This window comes from Orycteropus afer, unplaced genomic scaffold (genome assembly GCF_000298275.1).
Source record: "Orycteropus afer afer isolate SDZICR_OR568_19922 unplaced genomic scaffold, OryAfe1.0 scaffold00059, whole genome shotgun sequence".
NCBI lineage: Eukaryota > Metazoa > Chordata > Mammalia > Tubulidentata > Orycteropodidae > Orycteropus > Orycteropus afer.
In genome coordinates this window covers 4,871,473-4,885,906 of record NW_006921646.1, presented here as the reverse complement: position 1 = coordinate 4,885,906, position 14,434 = coordinate 4,871,473, and positions in this window count along the sequence as shown.

Sequence of the window (14,434 nt, the reverse complement as noted above, 5' to 3'; positions counted from 1 at the left end):
TAACTGCCTCGGAAACCCAAAGAGGGGTCGCTATGAGTCGGGGCCGACTCGACGGCACTTAACAACAACAACAGGGATATCTCTATAGAAGTAGGTTATCTAACCTTTCTTCCAAGGAGTGGCTGGTGGATTTGAACTGCCAGGCTTCTGGTTTGCTAACCAGATGCCTTAGGCACTACACCACCAGAGCAATCAATGGGGATGTTTAAAAGGTTCTTGCATTTCTTGTTACTTTCCTTTAAAGCTTTTTCTAAATGAATGTCAAGTTTTAAAAAATTGATCATATTTTAGAATCAAGGAAATATAGTACATAAAAATGTGATTATGTGGACATGGATTGTAAAATGAAAACCATCATGTCATAGGATTATGGGTATCTTTCCTTTTTAAAATATTCCTTATTGTTATTTTAACATAATCTTCTCAATAATTTTTTTCTTTTAAGAAATGTGTTTAACTATTTCCAAGGAACCACTGAAGGTCTTAGAGGAGAAGATCACCAGGGCTTGGGTATGGACAACTTGTAAAGCAATAACCCTATGAAAATTGGTTCTGACTCATAGTGACCCTGTAAGTGACAGAATTAAACATTACCTGGTCCTACATCATCCTCACAATTATTGCTATGCTTAAATACATTGTTGCAGCTACTGTGTCAATCCATCTCATTGATGGTCTTCCTCTTTTTGTGGACCCTCTACTTGAGCAAGCATGATGTCCTTCTCCAGGGGCTGTCCCTTCTGATAACACGTCCAAACTAGGTGAGAGGACTGCTCATCAGCCTCCCTTCTAAAGAGCATTCTGGTTGCACTTCTTCCCAGACAGGTTTGTTCTTCTGGTAGTCCATGGTATATTCAATATTCTTCGCCAATATCATCATCCAATGTATCAATTCTTCTTCAGTCTTCCTTTTTCATTGTACAGTTTTTGCATGCATATGAGGCAATTTAAAAATACCATGGCTTGCATCAGGTGCACCTTAGTCTTCAAGGTGACATCTTTGCTTTTTGGCACTTTAAAGAGACCTTTTGGAGCACATTTGGCCAGTGCAATACACCGTTTGATATCTTGGCTGCTGTTTCACAGGCATGGATTGTGGATCCAAGTAAAATGAAATCCTTGGCAACGGTGTTACTTATTGGTCCAGTTGTGAGGATTTTTGTTTTCTTTATGTTGAAGGTGTAATCGATACTAAAGACTGTAGTCTTTGATCTTCATCAGTAAGTGCTTTAAGTCATGTCATCTGCATATAGCAGGTTGTTAAAGAGTCTTCCTCCAATCCTGATTCCACATTCTTCTTCATATAGTCCAGCATCTCAGATTTTTTTGCTCAGTATACAGATTGAACAAGTATAGTAAAAATATACAATCATGATGTACACCTTTCCTGATTTTTAACCACACAGTATCTCCTTGTTCTGTTTGAATGACTGCCTCTTGGTCTATGTACAGCTTCTGCATAAGCACAAGTAAGTGTTGTGGAATTCCCATTCTTTGAAATGTTATCTATAATTTTTTATGATCCACACAGTCAAATTCCACTGGTTCAGTCAAATGCTTTTTCATAGTCAATAAAACAGATAAACATCTTTCTGATATTCTCGTCTTTTAGCCAACATCCATCTGACACTAGCAATGATATCCTTTGTCCCATGTCCTCTTCTGAATCTAGCTTGAATTTCTGGCAGTTCCCTTTCAATACATTGCTGTAACCATTTTTTAATTATCTTCAGCAAAATTTTACTTGCATGTGATATTAATGATATTGTTTGACAACTTCCTCATTCTTTTGGATCACTGTTCTTTGGAATGGGCACAAATATGGAACTCTTCCAGTGGGTTGGCCAAGTCTTCCCAATTTCTCAGCATAGACAAGGGATCATTTCCAGCATTGCATCCACTTCCTGATACATCTCAATTGATATTCGATCAATTCCAGAAGCCTCATTTTTCACCAGTGTCTTCAGTGCAGCTTGGACTTCTTCCTTAAATACACTTGGTTCTTGATCATATGCTACCTTCTGAAATGGTTGAATGTTGACCAATTCTTTTTGGTACAGTGACTCTGTATTCCTTCCATCTTCTTTTGATACTTCCTGTGTCATTCAATATTTTGCCCATAGAATTCTTCAATATTGCAAGCTTGAAGCTTGAATTTTTTCTTCAGTTCTTTTCTTGGCTGTAATCTTTACAGAAGCAGGTTGTAAAATTATTTTCTTGGAGCTGCTGAGTGGATATGAACTACCAACCTTTTAGTTAGCAGTGAAGCACTTAGCCATGGGACCATCAGAACTCCTTTCTAGGCTGTAAATGCTTTGAAAACAGATACTCTGTTTTGCTTATCAATACCTCTCCAGTATCTGGACTAAAATATAGTGATGCTCAGTTAACACTTGTTGAATGTGGTAACTTTTACTGCTGCTACTCAGAAGACATAAAGGATGATTGCATTTCCATGTCCTTTTAAAATTAGGTATGATCATATGACTTGCTCCAGCCAATAAAATATGAGCAGCTGATAGATGTAAATGTCAGGCAGAAATATTTAAGAGTTAGTGAACAATTTCTGTATTCTATCTTCTCCACTGCTGCTGTGGCCACTGGTAGTCTAGATAGTACAATGGAAGAAAATAAATCGTTACTCTAAGCTACTAAAATGTGAAGGTTGTTTGTTACTGCAGCATAATTTAACCAAATGTGACTAATAACATGAATGAAAGCATAGATCTGAGGAAAGCTAGAAAGCAGAATCAATTGGGATTGGGTATAGGGATTGAGCTGGGTGTTGTGTAGAACAAAAGAAGTCTAAAAACATAGTCACTGATGTCAAGGGGCCTAGATGAAAAGACAAGTACCTAAGAAAACCAACTGTACAAGGCTGCCTATGCCAAAGACCAATGTGTGTGAGAAGGAGTGTGTGGTAGTTAAGGTTGTTGTCAACTTGGCTGAGCCTTGTTGAGTGGCTGGGCAGCTGGTGGTAGTTATTCCCTATGATGAAATGGGTGGCAATCAGCTCTATGGTGGAATCTGCTGTGAGCAGCTGAGTAGCTGCTTTAGGGATGTGGTCAGTTTCCCATATATAAGGAGAAGTTCTGGGATTGGTCTCTAGCCTTTTGGTATGCTTGAACCCTGCATGTAAGCCAAGTCGTTGTTCACCATCCTGCCATGCTCTGCTAACCTTGGGACTTTCAATGGACTTGAAACTAGTAGCCTGACATGTTGTTTGGTAACATTGGGACTGTGCTTTTTTACTTGTCAACCTTGGGCTTGTCAGCCTCAGCAGCCAGCAGCTGTCTGAGTGAAGAAAAGCCTCCAGCTTCATTGGGCTGGGAGCAGGAGGCAGAGCTAAAGCTCCAAGGTTAAGGGGCTTTCACCCAGCCCCTAGAGCCTGGCACGTTGAACTCTGACTTAAACCCTCCAAAACTGTAAGAGAATAAACTCCTGTTTGTTTCAGCATCCCATTTGTCTTCTGTTAGAGTGGCAACTAGGTAACCAACACAGAGTGGTATACTGAGGGGTCAGGGACAGCTTTATGGAGAAGACAGGACTTCAAGAATAGCGGGCTTTGGGTTTGGATGGATAGAGAAGATGATAATAATTTGGGCAGGCCTTTCCTAGTATATCTTAGATCAAATTTTATAGGTAGCTAATATGGCACAATGGTTAAGCACTGGACTACTAACTGAAAGGTTAGCAGTTCAAACCCACCCAGCCACTCCTCAGATGAAAGACCTGGAGGTCTGCTTCTGTAAAGATTAACAACAACAACAACAACAAAACCCAAAACCTATTGTCAAGCTGATTCTGACTCATGATTAGCCACTCCATGGGAGAAAGATATGGCAAAAGGCTTCCATAAAGATTACAGCCTTGAAAACCCTGTGGGGCAGTTCTGTCTGTCCTATAGAAAACGAACAAACAAAACAAAACACTGCCATCAAGTCAATTCCAACTCATAGCCACCCCCATTGGGTTTACAGAAGTAGATTGCTCTGTCTTCCTTCCATGGAGTGGCTGGTGGGTTTGAACCACCATCCTTTTGGTTAGTAGCCAAATGCCTTAGGCATTTTGCCACCAGAGCTCCTCTGGAGTTGACTTGATGATGACTTGGTTTGGTTTGGTTAAGACTTGATCAAGGTCACTGGGTGGTTTGCACTTGACTACTAACCTAAAGATCAGCACTTTGAACCCAGCCAGCAGTGCCACAGAAAAAGACCTGGTGATCTGCTACCATGATGGTTACAGCCAAGAAAACCCCATGGAGCACAGTTCTACTCTGCGACGCATGGGACTGGAATCAACTTGACGTCAATAGGCTTTTGTTTTTGTTTTTGTTTAGGGCACGATAGGGGGACTGAGTGGTGAGGTAAGGAAGAAAAGACCCTTGGGGGAGAGGAAGTCAAGGAACTGGGAGGCCAGAGCCTCAGGAGGATTTGGATTCTGTAAGTGGATGCTGAAATCACCAAGCATGGTGGCAGGAGGGAGTTGGAAAGAGGACAGTGAGGGGCTGGCTAACTTCCTTGGGGAATGTTGAAGCAGTGACTGCACTGAGTGTAGGGGCTGTCCCAGAGTCAGGGAAGGAGCTGTAGAGTTTGTAAAGACATATTTAATAGTGCAGTTTAATTTTATACTTGGGGAAAATCCCCATTGTTTTTCCAATAAGAATTTCAGAAAGGAAGACCAAAGCCGAGACAACTGTTTATGTCGTAAAAAGCAAGCCTGAGTTTGAAAAGACTCAGAAGTACCTGAGAATATCTTGTTTCGAAGCTGAGCCAAAGAGATGTAGCTGCTCCATTTGCACTATCACTATTAGAAGCAATTCTAAGCTAGTGGGAAGTTTTTTTTTTTTTTTTGGTCACTGAACTAATGGTAGCCACTAAGTAGCCAAGCAGATAGCCACCACCTCAACAGAAGCTTGAAATAATACTGTAATGTTAATAAGTTATTAGTATATTGAATGGCATTCGTTGACAGGCAGTGGAATACAGAAATTAAGAACACGGGCTCTACCTGCATTTAAATTTCAGCTCTGCCCCCTTACTCTTCATTTAACTTCATCTGTGAGATGGGGATAACAGTAGCACTTCCGCCTTCAGTGTCTGAGAAGCAGATGAGCTAATAGGTGCAGACAGGGCTGCCTGGAGTGTTGTGTGGACTCATTTGTTGTTGTTGTGTTTGCCATCAAGTCGGACCCGACTCATAGTGACCCCTCCTTGGGTTTCCAAGGCAGTATCACTATGGAAGTAGATTGCCCAACCTTCCTTCTGAGGAGTGGCTGGTGGGTTTGAACCGCCAGCCTTCTGGTTAGCAGTCAAATGCCTTAGGCACTATGCCACCAGAGCTCCCAACAAACAAACAAGCAAATATAAAGCAGCCTTGGAAGGCAGAGGCATATCTATGGAAAATAGTACATATAGCAAGCACTGAAATTGTCCTCCCAAGGGGCGTAGTGAGGGTAAGGAAATCCAGGGACAATGTCTAAATTGGGCCCCTCCCATTTCAAGATGAATGGACATTGATAGGGATGTTTCCTCAGCCCCAAAACACCTTCCCTGCTCTTGTCTAGCTGCCTAGTCAGGCATTTTTCATATTTGTGGCACTTCGGATTGCCCTTCTGCACCTCCTCAGGCACCCCCTTGGACTAGTGCCTGGGGGAAAGTACCCCCATAAGTGCCCCCCTCTGCACCCTTTCACTAGGGTTCTGTGTCTACTGAGCTTGAGGAAGGACGTTGGGCCATACCAGGTTATTAGAAAGTGCACATTGGCACCCAGGGCACATGCCATACCTGTCATACGTTAGACAGGCCTCTGTTCCAAGGTCCTATGCTGTTGATATTTCTGTTCACGAAGTAGCAGCCAGAAGTGTAAAGTCAATGGTCAATTATCCCTTGGTTAATTGCACTTTAATGGCTTCTGGGAGGCAGTGTGGCCCAGGGGGAACCAAATTAGGAGTCAGAGCCCTGAGTTCTGGTTTCTCAGCCTCTGATGTAAATACAGCCCAAGGCAAGTCAAGAGGTCTCTGAGCCTCAGCTTGGCCACCTGCACGATGGGATGGATCATTTCTGCCAGGCCCACACAGGGCCAGATGAGGAAATGTTCTCTGAAGGTAAACATGCCTCACTGGGAAAGTGTAGGGAGCACACAAGAGTGTTTGCCCACCTGCTGTGTGCTGGGCACAGAGGGGAATCTGGCCTGCCCTCTTCTGGGAGAACTGCCCAGAAGACAGAATGTGTTCCCAGATAGTCAATCTGTGGGAAAAAGTGCCTGCCGTCTGAGGCTAGTGCTAGGGGAGGCAGATTATAAAATTATAATTATAAAAACAAACAAAACAAACACCCTGCCATCGAGACAGATCTGACTTATGGGTTTCTGAGGCTGTATCATTACAGAAGTAGATTGCCTGGGCATCCTTCCTAGGAGTGGCTGGTGGGTTTGAACCACCAGCTTTCTGGTTAGCAGTCTAATGCCTTAGGTACTACGCCACCAGAGCTCCTCAGATTATAAAAGGAAGAAATATTTTGACAGTTAAGTCTGTGAGCAGGTTTGGAGAGAAAATAATGAATGGCACGAGTGTGCTGGGCAACTCCTCTTCTAGAGCATTTTCCTACAGATGTGTCTGTTTATGCAAAATGACCTGAAGTCAAGGGTGTTCACTGTATAAGAGTCTTAACTGCAGAAAGTCAGAAGCACCCTAAAAAATCACCAAACAGGGCTCAAGTTGTGTATACAGGCTGTGAAACAGAATATGGAAATATCCTTTGTGCACTGATGTGGAAAGACTTCTCAGAGGTACTAAGTGAAAAAGAAAACAACTGAGTGCAAAACAGTAGGCATTCAATGCTACCGTTTTCTGTCCAAAAAAGCAGGGGAGATTACCTATTTGCTTTTTATTTATATATGCAAAGAATATTCTAAAACTAATGATTAGAAACTAGTAACACTGATTGCCTCTAAGTAGAAGGAGGAAAATCACTGTTTATCCTTTGTACCTTTTGATTTTTACACCATGTAAATGTAATAGCTATGAGAAAGGCGGAGGTGGCAGAGGGAGGTGGGGATTGAGACAGACGGACACAAGCTACGTGTGTGCTGTGGAATCAGACAGACCTGAGCATGAATTCCAGCTCTGCCATTTCATAGCTGTGTGGTCTTGCCCAAGACACTCAACCTCTCTAAGGCTTAGTTTCTGCATTGAAGGGTTATGATAATACCTCTGACCCACCTGGACTAAGGTTGTTGTTAAGGTACTTAGCACAATGTTGTTGTTAGGTGCCATGGAGTCAATCTGACTCATAGTGACCCCATGTAACAGAGTGGAACTGACCCATAGGGTTATCTTGGCTGTAATCTTTATGAAAGTAGATCACTAGGTCTTTCTCCCATGGAGTTGCTGGGTGTGTTTGTACCACCAAACTTCTGGTTAGAAGCCAAGGGCTTAATTATTGCACCAACAGGGCTCCAACCAAAAGAAAAAAAAAACTAAACGCACTGCTGTTGAGTTGGATCCGACTCAAAGCAACCCCTCCTTGGGTTTCCGACGCGGTATCACTACAGAAGTAGATTGCCCAACCAGTCCTTCCGAGAAGTGGCTGGTGGGTTTGAACCTCCAGCCTTCTGGTTAGCAGTCAAATGTCTTAGGCACTACGCTACCAGGGCTTCAATAGTCGTGCTCAAAAATGCTTGCTTTAACTGTTTAACCAGATCATTGCCCAAAAGTCCTGAAGGGCACATACAGTTCATCTTTTCTTTTCATGCAGGGCTTTCTCCCTGCAGCTTGTAGAATACCAGTAAAGCAGATGCCAGGGGGTGGGGCTTCCGAGTGAAATACGGTACCTGCCCACCAGTGCTTCTTCTCAGAGATAAAATGCTGAGGACTAGCCTTTGGGCTCTCTGGTAATGAAGCTAGCCCACAGAACCCCACACCCACTTCTTGGTCCTGGGCCTGCCATCTAATTCCTCCTTCCTTAGATGAAAACCAAACCAAAACCAACCCCACTGCTAATCGAGTCAATTCCAACTCATAGTGACCCTATAGGACAGAGTAGAACTGCCCCATAGGGTTTCCAAGACTGTAACTCTTTACGGAAGCAGACTGCCTCATTTTTCTTTCTCCTATGGAGCAGCTAGCTGGTGGATTCAATGCTCTTATAGCATTGAATGGGAGCTCTGGTAGCGTAGTGCCTAAGGCACTTGACTGCTAACCAGAAGGCTGGTGGTTCAAACCCACCAGCCACTCCTCAGAAGGAAGATAGGGCAATCTATTTCTGTAGTGATACTGCCCAGAAACTCAAGGAGGGGTCCCTATGAGTCAAGTCCGACTCGACGGCACAAAGCAACAACAACATAGCATTGAATGCTATATATTGAATGTTATATAGCATTTAATGCTCTTATAGCATATAGAGCAGCCTAATGCTCTAACCACAATGCCACCAGAGCTCCTTCAGATGAAAACAGCCCCCTCAAACACAAGTGTGCATCTGAATTGCTGGTGCAATGCAGATTCCTGGGCCCATCCTAAGACCTCACTTCGCCCACTCTAGGCCTCCAAGATAGAGCCCTAGTCACATCTTCAGCTCTAAGTCTTGTGCCCTTTATACTTCATATGTCTCCTCAAATTACTCACCAATCCTCAAGCATGTCCAAACCTCATCTTCGCCCTCCATGCTTCTGACATCACTGGTCTCTCCTTCAAGCATCTCCCCACCCCCCACATATTCAGGCACATTTTCCCACTTGCTAAATGATGCCTATCTCCTCTACCAGGAAGCCTCTCTCAATGTGAAGAGGGTCCCTTCCCCTCCTCGGGGCATTTTCAGCCCTATTTTGAGTCTGTCATAGCATTATCACTGGGCTTCTTTGAATTATAATTATACCTAATAACAACAAAAGCTATGACTTGCAGATGCATGAATGTGGGGTGACATAAACATTGGCCCTAATTCCCCTCAAGGAGACCCATGGTGCATTGGTTAAAGTGCTTGGCTGCCTACTGAAAGTTTGGCAATTCAAGCCTACTGGCTGCTCTGTGGGAGAAAGATGTGGCAATGTGCTTCCAGAAAGATTAATCAAAAACCAAACCAAACTCAGTCGGTTCTGACTCATAGCAACCCCCATTAGGTTTCTGAGGTGGTTAATCTTTACGGAAATAGATTGCCCTATCTTCCTTTCATGAAGTGGCTGGTGGGTTTGAATCACCAACCCTCTGGTTAGTAATTGAGTGCCTTAGGCACTGGGCCACCAGAGCTCCATAAAGATTACAGCCTTGGAAACTCCATGGTGTGGTTTCACTCTGTTCTGTAGGATCACTGTGAGTTGGAATTGACTTGGCAGCAATGGTGTTTCTTTCTTTTTTTAAAAATCCCCTTTAAACCCTAGTGAAGTGCCATTGTCCCCATATTATAGGGGAAGAAATTGAGGCTCAGGGATGTCAGAGGATTTGCCCAAGACAGCACAGCTAATAGAGCCTACCTCTATCTGGTTCTTTTTGGTTATATGTTGTCTCTCTTGCAGTGGTAGTCATTATCTTTTTTCTCTCCTTCAAAACCCAGCCCTTCAGTGAATACTAATTTGAATTATTGAGATGGGGACTTTCATAAGAAGAGTAGGGACAAGTCTGAGAAGTCTTTGTGGAGGCGGGGATGGTGATCTAGGGTGAACAGGTTGGTTCTGGTAGGGGGAGAGTGGAAGATGAACATCATCTGGAAGATGGGGTTTGAGAGAAAAGTTGGGGTGATGAAGACAGGACAGGGGGCCCAGCTGAGGGCAAGGCAGTAAGGTTCTCACTTGGGGGAACCTGGGGAATTAAGGGAATTAGCTGGAAATCATCAGGAATAGGGCCAGAAGAGAGTAAAACCCACCTTCTGGTTTCATCTAGGTGTCTCAGGAGGCTCCTGTGTAAGGAACCGCCATATACACTCCCCCATATGCATATGCACTTTATTGTCTATATACAACACGGAATCCTGGTGGTGCAACAGTGAAGTGCCAGGCTGCTAATGCAAAGGTTGGTGATTCAAACCTATCCAGCAACTCTGCTGAAGAAAGATCTGGATATCTGCTTTTGTAAAGATTACAGTGAGAAAACTCTCTGGGGGCAGTTCTACTCTGTTACATAAGGGATTGTTATGAACCAGAATCAATTTGAGGGTACCTAACAACAATAACAATCTATATATAAAGTCACTCTTTGCTGAACTGATGTAGTAAAAGATTGGGGACAGCTCAATGTCCATCAACAAAGAACTAGTTAAATACATCAGGAGATTTTTCTATGATGGAACACTCTCCAGCCCACAGAGGAGGAGGAAGTCCTCACTGCTCTCAAAATGGAACAATAGCCAAGACATATTTTAAATGAAAACTGCAGTGGGCATAATCAGGGAAGTGGTCATTAAAGCCACAATGTGTTCTGATTTCACACGTTATCAGTCCAGACAATTTCAACACTGGTAATTCCAAGTGGTGTTGAGGAAGTGGTGCAAAAGGAATTCTCAAGCATTGCTGGTGCGTGTGTAAAGTGATGGGAAAGGACCTGCAGGTGCCCTAGAGAAATTCTTACCTCCTACCACCATCACCAGGAGCTCTGGTGGCATAGTGCCCAAGGCATTTGATTGCTAACCAGAAGGCTGGCAGTTCAAACCCACCAGCCATTCCTTGGAAGGAAGGTGGGCAATCTACTTCCAAAACCCAAGAGGGGTTGCTATGAGTCGGATCTGACTTGATGGTAGTGGGTTTTGGGTTTACCACCATTACCACTGTGCACTGTGCACCAGGCTTAAGACATTCACGCTTGCACTATTCCTAGAAGCCAAAACTTGAAACCAACCCAAATGTCTTTAAATAGTACAATAAAATATTAATTGTGGTATCTCCATTCAGTGGAATTCCACGCAAGAATGAAAATAATGAACTACTGCCCCATATCAGCATGGTTGAATCTCAAAACCATAACCTTCTGTGGGGTCAAAGCAAGTTGCAAAACACCACATGCAAAGCACTTCCTTCTTGCCAAAATCCAGAAAGGTGAGAAACCAAACAATGCATGTATTATATAGTGATATAAAGGGAGCCTTGGTAGCACAATTGTTGACCACTTGGTTGCTAACCAAAAGGTTCGCAGTTTGGACCTACCCAGTGACTCCATGGGAGAAAGACCTTGTAATCTACATCCATAAAGATTACAGCCTAGAAAACCCTATGGGCTAGTTCTACTCTGTCTCGTGGGGTCACTATGAGTCTGAATCAACTCCACAGCCCCTAACAACAACAACACTGTGATATAAACATGTGGCAGGAAAAACAAGGGGACGATAAGCATAAAATTCAGGATAGTGTTTGGGGCAGGAGGAAGTGGGACTGGAGAAGGGCATGCATAGGATTTTAAAAGCTCTTCTTTTAAAAACTGGGCAAAGAGCTCTGGTGATGTAGTAGGTAAGGCATTTGGCTGCTAATCAGAAGGCTGGTGGTTCAAATCCACCAGCTGCTCTGTGGGAGGAAGATAAGGCAATCTAATTTTGTAAAGATTTACAGCCTTGGAAACCCAATGGGGTTTCTATGAGTCAGAATAGACTCAATGACAGTGTTTTTTTCTTTTCTTTCAGTTTCTTAAACTGATCAAGTGGTAGGTTCTTGGTTCATTATATCATGGGTTTTTGCTTTTTAATTTATGTATATTTTATAAATACTATTTTTGTATCAATCAGCTCTGGTGGCATAGTGCCTAAGGCATTTGACCTCTAACCAAAAGGCTAGCAATTCAAACACACCAGCCACTCCTTGGAAGGAAGGTTGGTCAATGTACTTCTGTAGTGATACCATCTCAGAAACCCAAGGAGGGGTCGCCATGAGTTGGATCCAACTTGACGGCAGTGTTTAGTTTGTTTTTTTGATTTTTGTATCAAGGAACCCTAGTGGCACAGTGGTTAAAGCTCTTGGCTGCTAACTGAAATGCTGTTGGTTCAAATTCACCAGCCACTCCACTGGAAAAAGATGTGGCAGTCTGTTTAAAAAAAAAAATTACAGCCTTGGAAGTCCTATGGGGCAGTTCTACTTCCTTGGCAGTGGGTTTGGTTTATGTTTGGTATTTTTGTATGTAGAGTCCATGGGTGGTGCAAATGGTTAGGGTGCTCAGCTGCAAATGGAAAGACTGGAAGTTCAAGCCCATCAGAGGTGCCTCAGAAGAAAGACTTGGTGGTCTGCTTCCAAAAAATCAGCCATTGAAAAGTCTATGGAGCATAGCTCTGCTCTGATATACATGAAGTCGCCATGAGTTGTAATCAATTTGACAGCAACTGGTACTGGTATTTTAGTATCTACTCAATATTTAATAGGAGCTCTGGTAGCATAGTGCCTAAGGCACTTGACTGCTAACCAGAAGGCTGGCGGATCAAACCCACCAGCCACTCCTAGGAAGAAAGTTTGGGCAATCTACTTCCATAATGATACTGCCTCGGCAACCCAAGGAGGGGTCACTATGAGTCAGGTCTGACTGAACAGCATACAACAACAACGATATTTAATAAGAACAATTTAAAAATGAGGACTAGAACAGCATGAACAGTATGCTACCATTTGTATTTTTAAAAACTCAAAACTCACTGCCGTTGAGTCAGATCTGACTCATAGTGACCCCTCCTTGGGTTTCCGAGGTAGTATCACTACAGAAGTAGATTTCTCAGTCTTCCTCCCACTAAGTGGCGGGTGGGTTTGAACCACGAGCTTTCTGGTTAGCAGTCAAGTGCCTTGGGCACTACGCTGCCATATATATATTTTAAAAAAGAAAAACAAAACAAAACCAAAAAAACACCCATTGCTGTTAAGTCATTTCTGACTCATGGTGACCCCATGTGTTACAGAATACTATTGCTCTATAGGGTGTTCCTGCCTGTGATCTTTACAGAAGCAGTTTCCCAGGACTTTCTAACAAGGAGCTTCTGGTATAATGGTATAATATAATGGTTCAAACCTCTAACCTTCACGTTAGCAGCCAGTCACAAACTGCTTCTACCACCCAGGCTACTTATTCACACACACACACACACACACACACACAAACACAAACATGCATGCACATGCATGTACTTGTATTAAGGTATCTGTAAAGCTACACATATGCAGTTGATAAAATCAATTGCCTCTGGGGAAGGGAACTGGAGCCTGGGGACAAGGAGGGAGACTTTCTTGTATTTTTAAAATTTTGAATCACTTCAATCAATTGGAATTTAAAAAAAATAAAGAAAGAAAGGAGCCTGATAAAGGGAAAGGAAAGAGAGAAAAGTTGCTGAGAGGGAGGGAGGACAAGTGACTAAGTCCTAGTCCCAGAGCGGAGGAGGGGGGCTGGTCCTGCTCTGGCCGCCAAAACCTTCTGATGTGCCCAGAATTACAATGAGAGGCAGATACCCACTTGCCTGCCCAGAAAACCTCTGTGCCCTCCCACAGCTCAGGCCCAAACTCAGATCACACTCTTATGCCTAAGGACAGCACTGTTTCAAACAGTTGCCCACATTGACTCTGGCTCTGCAGTCAGAGCTTTGCTTCCAAACGAGGCTCACTCCAGGTCTCTCCTCCTGACCCTGCCTTCACCCAAGGGTGGATTATTCGTTAAGCAAGATAAGCACAACTTACTTGTGCTTACTTACTGATCTGTAAGAACAGTTTCACATGGGTTTCACCTCTTTGGCATGCTGAGAGCTTCTACTGTGATGTCAGGCAACTAACAGCCTCTTGGAGCAACTGATTTCTTAACTACCCAGTACAAGAAACTAAAAATACATGCTATACCTAGAAAAAAACAAGAGACACTCTAAGGAATTATACTATAATGGTAGAAATAGTTATTTCTGGGTTGTTAGAATAAGGATTATTCTTACTTTCTCCTTGGTACTTTTTTTTTTCAATTCCTCAAATTAGTTGACTCTGACTCATGGTGACCCTGTGTGTACAAGAGAATGAAACACTGCCCAGTCCTGCACCATCCTCACAACTGTTGCTATGTTTGAGCTCAATGTTGCAGCCACTGTGTCAATCCAGCTCACCGAGAGCCTTCCCCTTTTTTGCTGACCATCTATTTTACCAAGCAGGATATCTGTGGTGCAGGGAAGTACTTGCTCTGGCTCTCCTAGCCATGGGCTTTGTGATTCCCACCAGATGACTGGGTGGGAGTGTGCAAATGTGACATTCTTGTGGCCTACCAAGGGGATTGGCTAGCTTGCTAATAATGTAAATAAGGTACATGACACCCTTATGGGGGTGGAGCCATGCAAATAAGGTATATGGGACCCTAATGTGGGGATTGGTCAGTTTTGCCAGTCTGCTAGGCTTAAAATGAGCCTTCCTCTGTTAGATAGATAGAGATAAATATTGATTTGGGTGAAGAGAAGGGCAATGTACCAAATGTGAGTGACCAATATGGCAGCATTGAGGATGAGAAAGA